The 16962-nt window shown below is 40.5% G+C and overlaps 1 pseudogene; it reads right to left on the bottom strand.

The window, feature by feature from the left end:
- Nucleotides 1-2671: 2671 nt before the first annotated feature.
- Nucleotides 2672-4772, bottom strand: LOC123333372 (annotated as a pseudogene).
- Nucleotides 4773-16962: the final 12190 nt, after the last annotated feature.

The following is a 16962-nucleotide window of genomic DNA, read 5'->3' as shown; positions in this document are numbered from 1 at the left end:
TTCTATTTTTTGAAAGAGTGTGTGAAGAAATGGTATTAATTCTTCACATGTTTCATGGAATTCCCCTGTGATTTTTTGGAGCCTGGGCTTTTTATTGTAGGATTTTGATGGTTAGTGTAATCTCCTGCTACAGTTCAGGTTTTCAATTTTCTTCTTGAGTCAGTTTTTGTAGCTGTGTCTTTCTCACAGCTCAGTTGGTAAAGAATCTGCCTGCAATGCAGGAGACCCTGGTTTGATTCCTGGGTTGGGAAGATCTGCTGGAGAAGGAGTAGGCTACCCATTCCAGTATTCTTGGGCTTCCCTTGTAGCTCAGCTGGTAAAGAATCCATTTGCAATTAGGGAGACCTGAGTTCGATCCCTGGGTTGGGAAGATCCCCTGGAGAAGGGAAAGGCTACCCACTCCAGTATTCTGGCCTGGAGAATTCCATGGACTGTGTAGTCCATGGTGTCGCAAAGAGTCGGACATGTCAGTGACTTTCACTTAGATTTAGACTTAGGAATTCTTTCATTTAATTTATATTATTTAATTTGCTGGCAAACAATTATGTGATCACCTTAGTATCTCTTATTTCTGTAAGGTAGGTAATGATATCTCCTATTTCATTCCTGATTTTAGTAATTTGACTGTTCCCTCTTTGTCTTCGTCAGTCTTAATTGTCTGTCATCTTGTTGATCTTTTCAAAGAAACAACTTTTAGTTTTACTGGTTTTCTTTATTGTTTTCCGTTGTCTATTTCATTCATTTCCACTCTAATCTTTATTATTTTTTTTCTTCTGCTTGTTTTGGGTCTAGTTGGCTCTTCCTTTTCCAGTTTCCCAAGGTAGAAAGTTAGGTTATTGATTTAAAATCTTTCCACTTCTTTTTAAACATAGGCATTTACAACTATTCATTTCCTTCTCAGCATTGTTTTGGCTGGATTCCATAAATTTTGGTATATTGTGTTTTTTGTTTTCATTTGTCTCAGAGAATTTTCAAATTTCTCTTTGATTTTTTTTTTGAGCCATTTTTTTTGGGCTAGGAATGCCTTGTTCCATGACCACATATTTGTCAGTTTCCCAAATTTACTTCTGCTTTTGATTTATAATTTCTATATGTTGTGGTTAGACAGTATATTTTATATAATTTCAAATGTTTAAAGTTTTTTGAGGCTTGTTTTATGACTTAACATGTAGTCTATCCTGGGGAACATTCTATGCACTGAAAAGAATATGCATTTTGCTAGTGGCTAGTATTCAACAGATGTCTATTAGGTCTAGTTGATTTTTAAGTGTTGTTCAAGTCTTCTATTTCTTTGTTAGTGTTCTGCTCATTATTGAAATGAATCTATCAAAAATGGATATCTTATCTTTTATAGGAAGAGGAGGATATTGAAAGTCTTTAGTTATTGTTGAATTGTCTATTTCTCCCCTTAAATCTGTTTTTGCTTCATGGATTTTGAGGTTCTCTTGTTAGATACATGTATTTTTATAATTGTTACAACTTCCTAAAGGATTGTTCCTTTAATAATTATAAAATATTTCTCTTTGTCCTGAGTAACAATTTTTGTCTTCAAGTCTATTTTGTTTGACAGAACAGAAATACTCCAGTTCTTATGGATGCTGTTTGCTTGGTATTTATTTTTCCATCATTTTCCATCAACCTATTTGCATTGTTAAATATAAATTATGTCTCTTTTTGCAGCATATAGTTAGATGATTTTTCTCTCATACATTTTGCCAGTCTCTGACTTTTTATTGGATTCTGTTGTCCTTATAAATTCAATGTAAGTACTACTCCTGGCCTTTTAAAGTGTCATTTCTCAATGTTTCCTCCCTGTTCTTGTCTCTCATTACACTTGTAAAACATGCAAATAAAATTGACATTGTCTCCTTGAGTTCAGTGACACATTCATCTTTGTACCCTTAGTGGCTATTATCATGCCTTGTAGGTATGCTCTTAATGTTTGATGAATAAATGATGAAATTTAAGGATTGTATAATTTAATTAAACTTGTTGAGAATTTTCCCTTAAGGATAGAAATTTTTCTTATCCATGACCAAGTCTGCTTCTGTTTTATAAATAAGTTCATTTGTATCTCTAAAAAAAATCTTTTATTTTGTGTTGGAGTGTAACTGATTAACAAGTTTCAGGTGTACAGGAAAGGGACTCAGCCATATATATACATATATCTGATATGACATTTACTTCATCTCCTTTTAATAAAAATGCATTTCTTACCACTAATGCATAATCATATTGGGGAAACTGAGTCAATACCCCATAATTGTAAACATGTTGCTAGTATAAAGCAGGCACCACCATAGAGGTAAGAATAAAAAAAATCCAACCTCTCCAGAACTGAACTGACTCAACTAACTCAATTACAGGGTAGAATCTGGAACAGAGAGGACAGATCCCTGGCTAGGTCTGTCCAGGAGAGCAAGAGACAAGTGGAAATGAGAGACAAACCTTATTTCTATTTCAGTATGGTGATGTTGTCTCCTGATACATGTAGCCCAATGGATGTTAAGATTCACTGGTGTCGCCACGTATGTTACTTCTTTTTTAGGTAGACTATACAGGAGTGGAGAGGGAAACTGGATGAAATCACTGTGTACTATTAGGTTGGTGCAAATGTAATTATGGTTTCAGACCGTGAATTTCATTATAACTAGGCTCCAACATATTTTTATTAATCAAAATAGGAACCATTACAATCAACTCATTTTTGCCAATGAGAAATAAGTTTGTTTATTCCTATAACATAAAAATCCATGTTTTGGGATTGGATGAACTCTTGGAAAGCATTTTCTTCATCCTGCTGGCTGTGTTTTTCCTGCAAAAAGTTGTCAAGATGCTTGAAGAAGTGGTAGTTGGTTGGTGAGAGGTCAGGTTAATACGGTGGATGAGGCAAAACTTTGTAGCCCAATTCATCCAACTTTTGAAGAGTTGGACGTGCGGCATGCAGTCGGGCATTGTCGCGAAGAACTAGGCCCTTTCTGTTGACTGATGTTAGCGGCAGATGTTGCAATTTTCAGTACATCTCAATGATTTGTTGAGCATATGTCTCAGATGTAATGGTTTCACCAGGATTCAGAAAGTTGTAGTGGATCAGATGGGCAGCAGAGCACCTAACAGTGACCAGGACTTATTTTTGGTGAAAGTTTGGCTTTGGGACTCTTGAGAGTCAGATGTGACTGAGTGAGTAAATTGAACTGGCTTTCAGAAGTGCTTTAGAGCTTCTTCTTGGTCCAACCACTGAGCTGGTCATTGCTGGTTGATGTATAAAATCCACTTTTGTCACACATCACAATCTGATTGAGAAACGGTTTGTTATTGTTGTGCAGAATAAGAAAAGACCACACTTTGAAATGATGATTTTTTTTTGACTTTTGGTCAGCTCATGAGGCACTCACTTACTGAGCCTTTTCAGCTTTCCAGTTTGCTTCAAATGCTGAATGACCATATAATGGTTGATGTTGAATTCTTGGACAACTTCTTGCGTAGTTGTAGGAGCTTCAATGATCCTCTCAACTGGTCATTGTCAGCTTCCCATGGCCGGCCACTATGCTCCTCATCTTCAAGACTCTTGTCTCATTTTCAAAACTTCTTGAACCACCATTGCACTGTACGTCCATTAGTAGATCCTAGGCCAAATGCATTGTTGTTGTGAGTTGTCTCCTCTGCTTTACAACCCATTTTTGAACTCAAATAATAAAATCGGTCAAATTTGGTTTTTGTTTAACATAATTTCTGTAGTCTAAAATAAATATAAGATAAGCAGCAAGTAATAAGCCATTAGCAAAAATAAATAAATAAATCAAATAAAATGAGAAATATATGTTAAAATGATAAGCATGAATCAAATATAGTTACAGCCTAGATGGAGTGAGTTTAAATTGAGGTATAAAATATACATTGAGTTTTAAAGACTTGATTAGAAAAAAAGAATAGGAAAGTTGAAAGTGAAAGTCGCTCAGTCATGTCCTACTCTTTGCGACCCCATGGACTATACAGTCCATGGAATTCTCCAGGTCAGAATACTCTACTGGGTAAACTTTCTCCAGGGGATCTTCCCAACCCAGGGATCAAACCCAGGTCTCCGACATTGCAGGCAGATTCTTAACCAGCTGAATCACAAAGAAAGCCCAAGAATACTGGAGTGGGTAGCCTATCCCTTTTCCAGTGGATCTTCCCAACCCAGGAATCAAACCAGGGTCTCTTGCACTTCAGGAGGATTCTTTACCAACTGCACTATCAGGAAAAAGACTATCTCTTTAATAACTTCCTTAGGGACTTCTCTGGTGGTCCAGTGATTAAGACTCCACACTTCCCCAGTAGGGGGTGAGGGTTTGAGCCCTGGTTGGGGAACTAAGATTCCACATACCACATGGCATGGCCAAAAAAAAAAGGAAAACAAAGACTGGATAAAAAGATAATTTCCGTATGTTGTTTACATGTTGAAATAATTTTAATTTTTTTGTTGTTTTATTTTGAATAGATTTTTGAGTTTTATTGAAATCTTACATGAACAAGAAAGTGGAAATACAATCACATCAAAGAACAAATTGTCACAGCTTTGACATTTAAGCCAAACAAATTTTGTAGGGCAGGTTTCAAAAAGGTGTGAAGTTATAACAATTTAAAAACACAGTTGACCTACTTCTAGGAATGCAAAACATACAATCATAGGTTATTTTCAATACAAGAAAACTTAAATTTGTTTGCTTTTAATTTCTTCAAACTACTAAGACAAAGCACTAGCTTGTATTTTTATTTACAGCATACTCCATACCCCTATGTAAGCTGTCCCAAATCCAAAAAATGAAACTGTCCAAAACCAAAGGTTCTGCAAAATCATGATTTTAACAGTGTGCTCAGCTTGTTTTGAAGCTAAAATGAAGCCTGAAACGATAAAAGCATTGTAACTCCCAGAATAAGGGAACTCTGCAAGCCCAATAATGTCCAAGAGCATTTATGAAAAGAGGAAAAAATAAAAAGAAATAATTTTAAATTTACTGGATTAAAGAAAATATATCATTAAGATGATATTCACTGATTTATTTTTATTTTTGCAATGTGGCTATTAGAAGACTTAAAGTTACATTTTGAGGCTCACATTATATTTCTACTGGACAGTGCTGTTCTCAGTTCAGTTCAGTCACTCAGTCATGTCTCACTCTTTGCGACCCCATGGACTGCAGCACGCCAGGCTTCCTTGTCCATCGGACAGCTTCCTTGTCCGTAGCTTACTCAAACTCATGTCCATCGAGTTGGTGATGCCATCCAACTGTCTCATCCTCAGTTGTCCCCTTCTCCTCCTGCCTTCAATCTTTCCCAGCATCAGGGTCTTTTCCAGAGAATCAGTTCCTCACATCAGGTGGCCAGAGTATTGGAATTTCAGCTTCAACATCAGTCCTTCCAATGAATATTCAGGATTGATTTCCCTTAGGATGGACTGGTTTGATCACCTTGCAGTCCAAGGGACTCTCAAGAGTCTTCTCCAACCACAGTTCAAAAGCATCAATTCTTCAGTGCTCAGCTTTTTTGTAGTCCAACTCTCACATCCATACATGACTACTGGAAAAACCATAGCCTTGACTAGATGAACTTTTGTTGGCAAAGTAATGTCTCTGCTTTTGAATATGCTGTCTAGGTTGGTCATAGCTTTTCTTCCAAGAAGCAATCATCTTTCAACTTCATACTGCAGTCACCATCTGCAGTGATTTTGGAACTCCCAAAAATAAAGTCTCTCACTGTTTCTATTATTTCCCCATCTATTTGCCATGAAGTGATGGTACCAAGTGCCATGATCTTAGTTTTCTGAATGTTGAGTTTTAAGCCATCCCTTTCGCTCTCCTCTTTCACTTTCATCAAGAGACTCTTTAGTTCTTCACTTTCTGCCATAAGGGTGGTGTCATCTGCATATCTGAGGTTATTGATATTTCTCCATCTTGATTCCAGCTTGTGCTTCATCCAGTCTGGCATATCACATGATGTACTCTGCATTTAAGTTAAGTTATCAGGGTGACAATATACAGCCTTGACGTACTCCTTTCTTGATTTGGAACCAGTCTATTGTTCCATGTCCAGTTCTAACTGTTGCTTTTTAACCTGCATACAGATTTCTCAGGAGGCAGGTCAGGTGATCTGGTATTCCCATCTCTTGAACAATTTTCCACAGTTTGTGGTGATCCACACAGTCAAAGGCTTTGGTGTAGTCAATAAAGCAAAAGTAGATGTTTTTCTGGAATTCTCTTGCTTTTTCGATGATCCAGTGGATATTGGTAATTTGATCTCTGGTTCCTCTGTGTTTTCTAAATCCAGCTTGAACATCTGGAAGTTCTCAGTTCATGTACTGTTGTAGCCTGGTTTAGAGATATTTGAGCATTACTTTGCTAGTGTGTGAGATGAGTGCAATTGTGCAGTAGTTTGAGCATTCTTTGGCATTGCCCTTCTTTGGGATTAGAATGAAAACCAACCTTTTCCAGTCCTGTGGCCACTGCTGAGGTTTCCAAATTTGCTGACATATTGAGTGCAGCACTTTCACAGCATCATCTTTCAGGATTTGAAATAGCTCAACTGGAATTCCATCACCTCCACTAGCTTTGTTTGTAGTGATGTTTTCTAAGGCCCACTTGACTTCACATTCCAGGATGTCTGGCTCTAGGTGAGTGATCACACCATTGTGGTTATCTTGGTCATGAAGATCTTTTTGTATAGTTCTTCTGTGTATTCTTGCCACCTCTTAATATATTCTGCTTCTGTTAGGTCCATACCATTTCTGTCCTTTATTGTGCCCATCTTTGCATGAAATATTCCCTTGGTATCTCTAATTTTCTTGAAGAGATTTCTAGTCTTTCCTATTCTATTGTTTTCCTCTATTTCTTTGCATTGATCACTGAGAAAGGTTTTCTTATCTCTCCATGCTATTCTTTGGAACTCTGCATTCAAATGGGTATATCTTTCCTTTTATCCTTTGCCTTTAGCTTCTCTTCTTTTCTCAGCTATTTGTAAGGCCTCTGCAAACAACCATTTTGCCTTTTTGCCTTTCTTTTTCTTAGGGATGATCTTGATCACTGCCTCCTGTACAACGTCATGAAACTCTGTCCATACTTCTTCAGGTACTCTATCAGATCTAATCCCTTGAATCTATTTGTCACTTCCACTGTATAATCATAAGGGATTTGATTTAGGTCATACCTGAATGGTCTAGTGGTTTTCCCTACTTGCTTCAATTTCAGTCTGAATTCGGCCATGAGGAGTTCATTATCTGAGCCACATGATATGAGCACATCTAGTGCTGTTCTAGATGTTTCTAAAGTCTTCTTTCTACTGGCATTTCTCTTGAGATCCGAGACTGTGTCTTATTTGTTATTTCTTTATTATAGGGCCTTGTATATACTATTGGCTTAATAAATATTGTATTTTTAGAAGAAATGAGTGCTGTCTGTGTTAAATAATTACCCATTTTCAATAGGATGAGTGCAAATTTCCTTAAAAATCTTACTCCAACATTGTATTCCAAGCTTATTTTCTATGGTAGGTTGAACCACAGCTTGTGGGGTACATTATGTTCAAACAGGCCTCTGTCCACTTCCTTCACAGTCCAGCCTACAGAGACAATGAAACCCATGACACAGAAGAAAGAAGTAGATAAGAGGGCTTTTGGCAATAAAATACACTGTCATATTAAGAGCTGTTCATCTCTTGATGTTTAAGGCCACAGCTAGTGAACCCTCATTCTCTGAAGCACTGCAGATTTTTAGGAAATGACTTGAGCACCCCTCACTCCCCTCACCATGCCAATCTTGGATGTAACTCAATTTGGACTTCCTGAAACTCTTCCTGATGTTCCCAGAGTTCATAAATACACTTGTTGGCTTAAACTTGTTCACCTGAACTCTAGTCATTGGTTCTTCAACAAGAAGAATCCCAGGATAAGGCTCACTACATGATGATTGAATGATCCAAAAGTTCTGTAGTCTTAGTCCAGAGAGCAAGACAGAAGGAACGAGGACCCAGATCTTTGGCGATATGATCAGTGCCCTTCCCACCTATGCTGGGCCACGAGAGAGAATACTGAAGAAGTGCCCTGCAGTCTTTATACAAGATGATGTCTGGTTTCCTTCTTCAGGCAGTTTTCCTGTGGAGGGAAGTGGGATAGACTGTGGGCACAGGGCCATGGCGTCTGTCATGCCTATACTTGTTCCATGAGCTTTGAGCCATTGTCTCAGTCCCCCAGGAAAATGTATACGTTAATGTTTCCTGTTATGTTTTTCTTCTTTTTAGGAAAAGCGGGAACAGTACAACACTGTCCTTCCTAGAGGGAGACTGTCTCTCCGGGCTCAGGTCTGTAGTGTTCTGTAGAGCTGATTCTGGCTACATTGCAGAGGTCAGCAATCACGCCTACAGTCTGAAAGCCAAGAGTCCTCACGATGCACATGCAGTACTGAAAAGTTCAGCTATTGAGTTCAGGCATAGCTGGAGCCAGTGCAGATGTGGTTTTATCATGAAGTGACTTCTCTCCATCTCTCTCTTTCTTGGTATTGACTTCTTTCTCAACATAGGGGGCTTTACTTTTGTGATAACCTCATGGCAGCTCTAGATTTATAGATTCATAATTGAATGACTCTTCCTTGATCATGCCAGCAACATTTCAAGGATTAGCTTTGATGGGACACACTTGTGTTTCATTTCCACTGTTGAGCCATTTCTTTGGTTTGGTGTTTGTTAAAGATTTGTTGTTTGTTAAAGGTTTGTTGTAAACCTTTCAACCAAAATACATTGACTGACTGCTTTCCATGTGGTAGTAGCATTTTAGGTTACTGGGGACATCACATTAAAAAGACGTAGAAGACCCCTGCATTCATTCCAGATGTAGGAGATACACACACATATACCCCCCAACAGAAAAGTGAGTAAACGATAAGAGGAGACATCAGATGAGGGCTGTGCAGAAAAATAAAATAGGAAGGAAGATATGCTGGAAAGTGATGGGGCTTCTGCTTCAGATTGGGTGGAGTAGATGTGGCCACCACTCACTCAATCACCATTGTCAACTGGCACCTGATTGGTAGTACAGCGTTGATCCCTGTGTCATAAAGGCAGGGCAGTATACCATCCAAACCAAGTACCTGAGAGGAGAGGGAGAGAGAGAGAGCCAGCGTCCCAGGAAAAACTAGAGTGCTAGCTCTAGAATCAGAGAGAATGAACACTGCACAGGGGAAAATCGTAGTTTCAGACTATAGGACTCTTTTTATCAAATAGGTAGTAAAACAATTTTTATAAGGATACTTCACATATTACAATCAATGAATTCAGCAGTATTTTCTTAAGTTGAATTTGTTTTGTAAGGTCAACATCATCACAGTAAGCACAGTTGTGAAAACAACTTTTTTTTCTTTGGAGTATTATTGCTTTACAATGTGTTAGTTTCTGCTGTACAACACTGTGAATCAGGTGTATGTATATATACATATACATATACTCCCTCCCAGCTCAACATCCTACCCCTCTAGGTCATCACAGAGCATGGAGCTGAGCTCCCTGTGTTATACGGCAACTTCTACTAGCTGGCTATTTTACACATGGTAGTGTATACATGTCAGTGCTACTCTCTCAACTTATTCCACCTTCTCCTGAGAACAAAGTTTTGAAGAACCTCATGTGAGATCTATCTTGAGTGTCACCAAACGCAATCCAAATCCTTTTTTGCTGTCACTAGTTCTCTGTGAGGTAAACAGTAGATTCCTTGTGGTGGGTGACCAGGGCTTTTTAAAAAGACAGAAGGGCACATCTGCCTGTTCCTTCCAAGTACTTGTCCATTTGAATTCTGATCCTACTGCAAACAACTGTTTGAAGGAAAAAACTCCCAACCTAGAAAGAATAGAAGCATGTTCAGCTATATGGTAGACATGTCCATATAGGAGAGAAACCTTTCTACCCCAAAAAGCAATAGCATTCACAGAGATTTTGCTCTTGGAGGCTCTGGGCATAAGCAAGCAAACTCTTCAACTCATTTGTCTAAGTTAGATGTCTAAGTTAGATGTATTTATCAGATTCCCATGTTTCTCCAAGATGTTCTTGCTTTACTCTTGCAAATCTAAAAGGATCATTGATACAGCTTTCTAAAAAAAAAAAAGAAAAAGAAACCACAAACTCCCCACCCCTAAAAATAGATTAGCCAATCCCAAAGGAGAGATCAGATTTTGGGCATATTTGTAATCCGACACATTCAGAGTCCTCCACTGATGATTCCACCTAATGCTTTCATTTTTCTCCTTCACTGCTAGCCAATGTATTGTTGGCTTCAGCTTGAACAAGTTCTCCCCTATCCCTTGTATATTCTGTGCCAATTCAGCCTCTGCATTTTTATTTATGTTGTGATACCACTGGATTCCTTCTTTGTTTCTCTCCAAATCCCATCTATCCTTCAAGGGTCTACTTAAAGTCAAAGAAATCCTTCCAGACCAGTCCACTGGATTTCCATAATGCTTTGTTTCTCTCAACAATTTGGATTTGTTATCTAAATCGCAGACAGGAAAAATGAGGTGAAACCTCTATGATCTAACTTCATTCTTTTCGAGAGGGAACAGCTTTGGCTAAAAACACCTTGATATGTCCATTAAGGGAATTGGCAAGCCCCAAAAGCATGGGTTTTGGAGGGCTCATGGACAGATAGAAAGCTTCTCTCAGAAGCTGTGCCTGAGAGAAAAGAGAGGCATTTGTTTCCTGCCTCTGAGAGGAGGTGGGGTTAGAGAAGAGAAGAGAGGTGGTGGGAAGGAATGGGGAAGAGAGAGAGGAACCATGACATCATCAAGGTGGCGCCTTCTAGAGGTGAAGAGCAGATTCTTGTGGTGGGTGATCAGGCCTTTTTAGAAAGAATTGTATCTTGTGCTCCTCCCAGTGTCCTCTGTGCTGTATTGTTGTAATCCCTTTCCTTGGCTTCCTCCACATCTTTAGAAAAGTCTGCCATTCTTATAAGTGCTTTGAGTGGGCAAGATTTGGGAAGAAATAGAAGAAAGAGTTGAGTTTTATATTTGGGTTGATGTGGTGTGAAGCTGAATATATTGACAAAAGAGAGCAAGAAACTGGACCCAGTGACTACACAATGACTGTAGAAATCTTTGGGAAGAACTGGGAGCTCTAACTGGTCAAAACCATATCTCAAGTGCTCACAGTGGGACTCCCCTGATGATAGCCTCTGTATAGTGAAACATCCCAGCAACTTAATCACCCCCAAACCACCTCTTGTCCTGAGGTTCTTCTTCTTTAGAAATCTACTTATTTCCCACCACCGCCCGCCCCCCCCCCCCCCCCATTCTTCCTCACTTTCTGTAATGTCTCCTCCCTCTTCCCTCCCCTCTTTGGCCTCCTCCTGTCTTGTAAAAGCAATTAAGCTTCTATCATCCATCTATCTGCTCTTGTTATCAGCATGACAAAAACATGAACAAAATGATTGAAAGATCATTCTTTTGAAGATAGTGAGAAGTAGAGTACAAAAGAAGCAGACTTCAGTTAAGAGTTATCAGACCTCTTAATTTTTAAATTCTGTGAGAATAGAGACCACATTGCTCTAATGAGCCAGGTGGCTCTATGGTAAAGAATCTGCCTGCCAATGCTGGAGATGTGGGTTCGATCCCTGACCCAGGAAGATCCCCTGGAGAAGGAAATGGCAACCCACTCCAGTATTATTGCCTGGGAAATCCTATGAACAGAGGAGCCTGGCAGACCACAGTCCATATGGTTGCAAAGAGTAGGACATGGCTTAAAGTGACAGAGCATGCCTTCAAGGAATCCTAGATGACCTTCAGTGAGTCACAGGACATCTATGGGAGGAGGAGGGAGGGAATGGAATTGACATGTGAAGAGCCTCTATTATATGCCAGGCATAGTACAAGGCACTTCATGTGTAACATCTACAGTATTCTCAATGCCTACTATGCACCCAGTATTCTGTGTAAATTCTCTGACTTAATTCTCACTGCTGGACCTTGTTAGGGCTTCCCAGTGGTGCTAGTGCTAAAGAACCTGCCTGCCAATGCAGGAGAAGTAAGAGACTCTGGTTTGATCCCTGAGTCAGGAAGATCCCCCTGGGGGAAGGCATGGTAGCCCACTCCAGTATTCTTGCCTGGAGAATCCCATGGACAGAGGAGCCTGGAGGCCTACAGTTCATAGGGTTACAAAGAGTTGGACATGACTGATATAACTTAGCACATGCATGCTGGATATTTTTACTCAGTTTCGGGAATTGTGAAATATGGCAGCCATGCTCATAATCAACATAGACATCATGAGCACCGTTACAACAGACGAGGAGGAGTCTGGGTTCTAAGAATCATGAACTCGGCTCAAGTGTCTGCAGGTGGAGTGGCAGCAACAGAACTTTGTCCTGGTCTTTTTGACTTCATAGTCCATGACCTTTTTTCCTCCATCATAAAGCAAATGTACTTCAAATGTTTGAAGACAAGATATGTCAAGGCCAGGAGTGAGGAAGCCTGTGCTCATAGCCAGTGTGCTGTGAGTTTACAGGATGACACACTCGGCTCCAGTGGGGTTTCTCAGGAGGGATGCCAGGAACATTTTTGGGCTGGATAATTCTTCATTATGTGGGAATGTTCTGTGCATTGCAAGATATTCTGTGTCCTTAGTTCTTGCCCAGTAAATGCCAGTAGTGCTCTTTCTCTTTGCGACGCCCAAAGATAAGTGCACTCAGACATTTCAAATGTCCTTAAGACAGTGTACATGCAGCCCCCTCTTCTCTAAGAGCCACTCTAGACCAAGCTGATTCCCTAAGTGATCTCCGTGGTCCCTTTAGCTTCATTGTTCAACAATTCTATGTAGAAATGAATGAATGAATGTAAATACAAAGGAAAGAAGGTCAGGAATCCCAAATATTGGCTGCTGTTTTGAAGGCAGGTTTGAATGGGATGTTCCTGTGGCCTTGGAGTACAGAGATCACAGGGGGTACTCAGAATGGTACCCAGGTGGAAGTGTGAGGTATGACCCAGGCGTGAGATGAAAGGACACAGGAGGCAGGCTTCATCTACTCCATAGTGTACCTCTAACCAGATCCCTTCCTGGTGCTTTCAAGACTGTTAAACAAAGACTCGACTTGCTCAGTGGGAGCCCAGAGTGAGAGCAGAGGAAGGGGAGGAGGTGCGTCAGCCTCAGTACAGTAAAGCGGAATCCCATCACTCTAGACGCTAATGCAAACCAGCTGCTGGCTGGCCCCAGCTTGCGATAGAACAGGCGGAATTCTTGGACACTGAGTTATTCTTAGAAGTGTATGCACAGCCCCCTGGCAGGGCTCACTGTGAACTGGATGTTGCCAGCCCCTGTCAGGATGCGGTGCCAGCAGACCCAAGAATGATTGTTCTTGCTTATGAAAAATAACTTTGGGATTTTAATTTCAAATTACCCACAGGGCTGGTGGGGCCTGGATGTGGGGAATGATGGTAAGAGCAAAGAGGAGAGTAGGACAGGGGAGTGAACCATGGGCAGAGGGTATCATTCATTCCTTCAATGAATATCCATTGAGTATTTACTGTGTGCAGTTACTGGGGTTCACGTCACATTGGTCTTTCGTTTGCTCTGGGAGGACATAGGTGGACAACTGTATAGATCTTGAAAGTGGGCCCTTCCTTGAGTTTTTAGATGGTTCATTGAGTGCCAGGTCCTTTACCTAGATCTCATTCAGTCTTTATAGGAATGTGGAGAGATAGGTATCATTGCTCCTATTTGACAGGAAGCTAAATGTTGAAGACGGAATTTGCCTACGGCTCCATAGCTATCAAGTGGCAGGGTGGAGATCTGAACTCAGGCCAGCCAACTCCTGCCTTCACAGTGGTGTTGAGAGTCAACTGTCTGCCAAGGCCGAGCTAGACATTGGGACTGAAACCAAATAAAGGGACTGAAGCCCAATCGTCAAGTCTCTGGGTTGTACTGTGTATGGGAGGAATAGGCATATGACCAGGAATGATAAGAACAGGAGACCAGAGCTATTGATGAACACCGCTGGCTGCATCCGGGAAAGCTGAGGAAAGGACGGTTGAGTCTTACGCAGTGCCTCCATGGATGACAATGGGGAACATGGGCTTCCAGCAGAGGACCAGTGTGTGTGACCCTGCACGGCTAGTGATCACAGGTCACTTGGTGGGGCTGCAGTGCAGGGTGTACTGAGGATATATAAGACAAGATGATTGGAAGGTGAGAAGGATCTGACTAGGAAGGGCCTTGTAGGACAGACCAAAGAGCTGGAGCTTAGTCCTGGAGGAATTGAAAACTTGTGTATCCATTTGTTTAGTTACTCACTCATTCAACCTATTTATCAAGCACCTACATTACACCAGGCACTCTATTTTAAAACCTTTAAGCAGCACACAGGGGCATGCTTTGTATTTCAGAAAAGGAAAAGGTACCTGTATAGAAAATTATTAAAGGACCTCCGTAGTGGCCCAGGTGAAAGATGATTCCAATATGACCTGTGGTAGCAGCTGGGAGTTTAGGGGCATACATAACAACATGAAAGACCTCTTCACTTGACAAACACAGTCTGCAAAACACATTGATGAAGGCACATCTGCATCATGGGAAGTGCTTGCTACAGACCAGGACACCCACTCATGTGTGTTCCCATTAGCTCAACTGTGTGTCAGTCAAGGATCATTTATATTCGGTACCAAATCTACTTATCAGATCAGATCAGTCGCTCAGTCGTGTCCAACTGTTTGCGACCCCATGAATCACAGCACGCCAGGCCTCCCTGTCCATCACCAACTCCCAGAGTTCACTCAGACTCACATCCATTGAGTCAATGATGCCATCCAGCCATCTCATCCTCTGTCATCCCCTTCTCCTCTTGCCCCCAATCCCTCCCAGCATCAGAGTCTTTTCCAATGAGTCAACTCTTCGCATGAGGTGGCCAAAGTACTGGAGTTTCAGCTTTAGCATCAGTCCTTCCAAAGAAATCCCAGGGCTGATCTCCTTCAGAATGGACTGGTTATGCCGGCTGTTAATTACTTAATGAAACATTAGCGCCACCCCTCCCCTCCTCCCAAAAGTGTGTAAAAAGAGAAATGTTTCTCTGAACGCTGGGTTGAAAGCTTTGAAAATACTTAGGAGGACTGCTAAAAAAAAAAAAAAGAAAACAACAAAAACAATTGCTGTGGAATTGGGTGTGGTTGAGACAATGAAAAGATTGGAAAAATCATAAAATTCTAGCAAGATTCTACACTCAGACTGCTTTACAAGGGTCTTTAAGATCTCTCTCTACTTCAAAGAAACTGACGCCGGGAACTGTAGATGATGCATTATGGGTGTGGTTTATGTAAGAAAGATGACAAGAAGCTCCAGTGAGCCGACCCCATTCGCAAAGAAAAGCTTTGGCCCCAGATCAAAAGAATGGTGAATGAATGTGCATTTATATGTTTTAAGTTAAAATTAAACAGGTTTGAAGTATTATGTATCATTTTTTAGCTTTAAGAAATGTTTTTTACTGAAGCATAACATACATAGAGAAAAGTGCACAGATCTAGGAGTCAGTGGGATGTATTTTTACAAAGTGAACACCCAGGGTATCCAGCAACCAGATCAGGAAATGGAATTTTCCAGTACCCTAAAATCTTTCCTCATGCCTTTTCCCAGATCATTACATCCTCCCACCTCAAATGGGACCACTGCCCTGACTTCTATAAGCATTGATTACTTGTGCCTGTTATATAAATCAAGCAGACCATTTTTGTTTTCTGTTTTGGGGTAGATTTCTTTTGTTTGGCATTATGCTTGTGATATCCATCTATGTTGCTTAATGTAGCAGTCATTTGGTCAGTCTCATTGTATAATGTCCTATGAGCTACGTAGTGGTAAACATTAGGTGCTCAAAAATGGCAGCCAAAAAGAGATATAAGTGAATTCTAGCAAAATAGAAACACCTGAACAGCTGTTGATCATCTGAGGTCAAATGATGCTTTGAAAAAATGTCTGTTCAAGTCCTAGGCCCATCTTTTAATTGGGCTGTTTGTTTTTTTTGGAATTCAACTCGTATGAATTATTTGCATATTTTTAATGTAAACCCCTTATCAGACATGTTGTTGGCAAGTATCTTCTCTCATTCAGTAGGTGGCCTTTTCGTTTTGTTGATAGTTTCCTTCGCTGTTGTTCTTCAGTTGCTGAGTCATGTCTGAATCTTTTCAACCCCATGGGCTTCAGCAACTTCATGTCCATTGAGTTGATGATGTCATCCAACCATTTTATCCTCTGTTGCCCCCTTCTCCTCATGCCCTCAATCTTTCCCAGCATCAGGGTCTTTTCCAGTGAATTGGCTCTTCACATCAGGTAGTCAAAGTATTGGAGCTTCAGTTTCAGCATCAGTCCTTCCAATGAATATTCAGAGTTGATTTTCTTTAGAATTGACTGGTTTGATCTCCTTGCAGTCCAAGGGACTCTCAAGAGCCTTCTCCAGCATCACAGTCTGAAAGCATCAATTCTTTGGTGTTCAGCCTTCTTTATGGTCCAACTCTCACATCCATACATGACTACTGGGAAAACCACAGCTTTGACTATATGGACCTTTGTCAGCAAAGCAATGTCTCTGCTTTTTAATACGCTATCTAGGTTGGTCATAGTTTTTCTTCCAAGGAGCAAGCATCTTAATTTCATGGCTGCAGTTACCATCTGCAGTGATTTTGGAGCCCAAGAAATTAAAGTCTCTCACTGTTTCCATTTTCTCTTCCATCTATTTGCCATAAACTGATGGGACCAGATGCAATGATCTTAGTTTTCTGAATGTTGAGTTTTAAGCCAGCTTTTCCGCTCTTCTCTTCATCTTCATCAAGAAGCTCTTTAGTTCCTCTTCATTTTCTGCCATTAGGGTGGGATCATCTGCATTCAGTTTGGTTCAGTTCAGTCGCTCAGTTGTATCCGACTCTTTGCAGCCCCATGGACTGTAGCATGTCAGGCTTCCCTGTCCATCATCAACTT

This window comes from Bubalus bubalis, chromosome 4 (assembly GCF_019923935.1).
Source record: "Bubalus bubalis isolate 160015118507 breed Murrah chromosome 4, NDDB_SH_1, whole genome shotgun sequence".
Taxonomy (NCBI): Eukaryota; Metazoa; Chordata; class Mammalia; order Artiodactyla; family Bovidae; genus Bubalus; species Bubalus bubalis.
The sequence above is the reverse complement of the archived record's forward strand: the minus strand, read 5'-3'. Positions and strand labels throughout refer to the sequence as shown.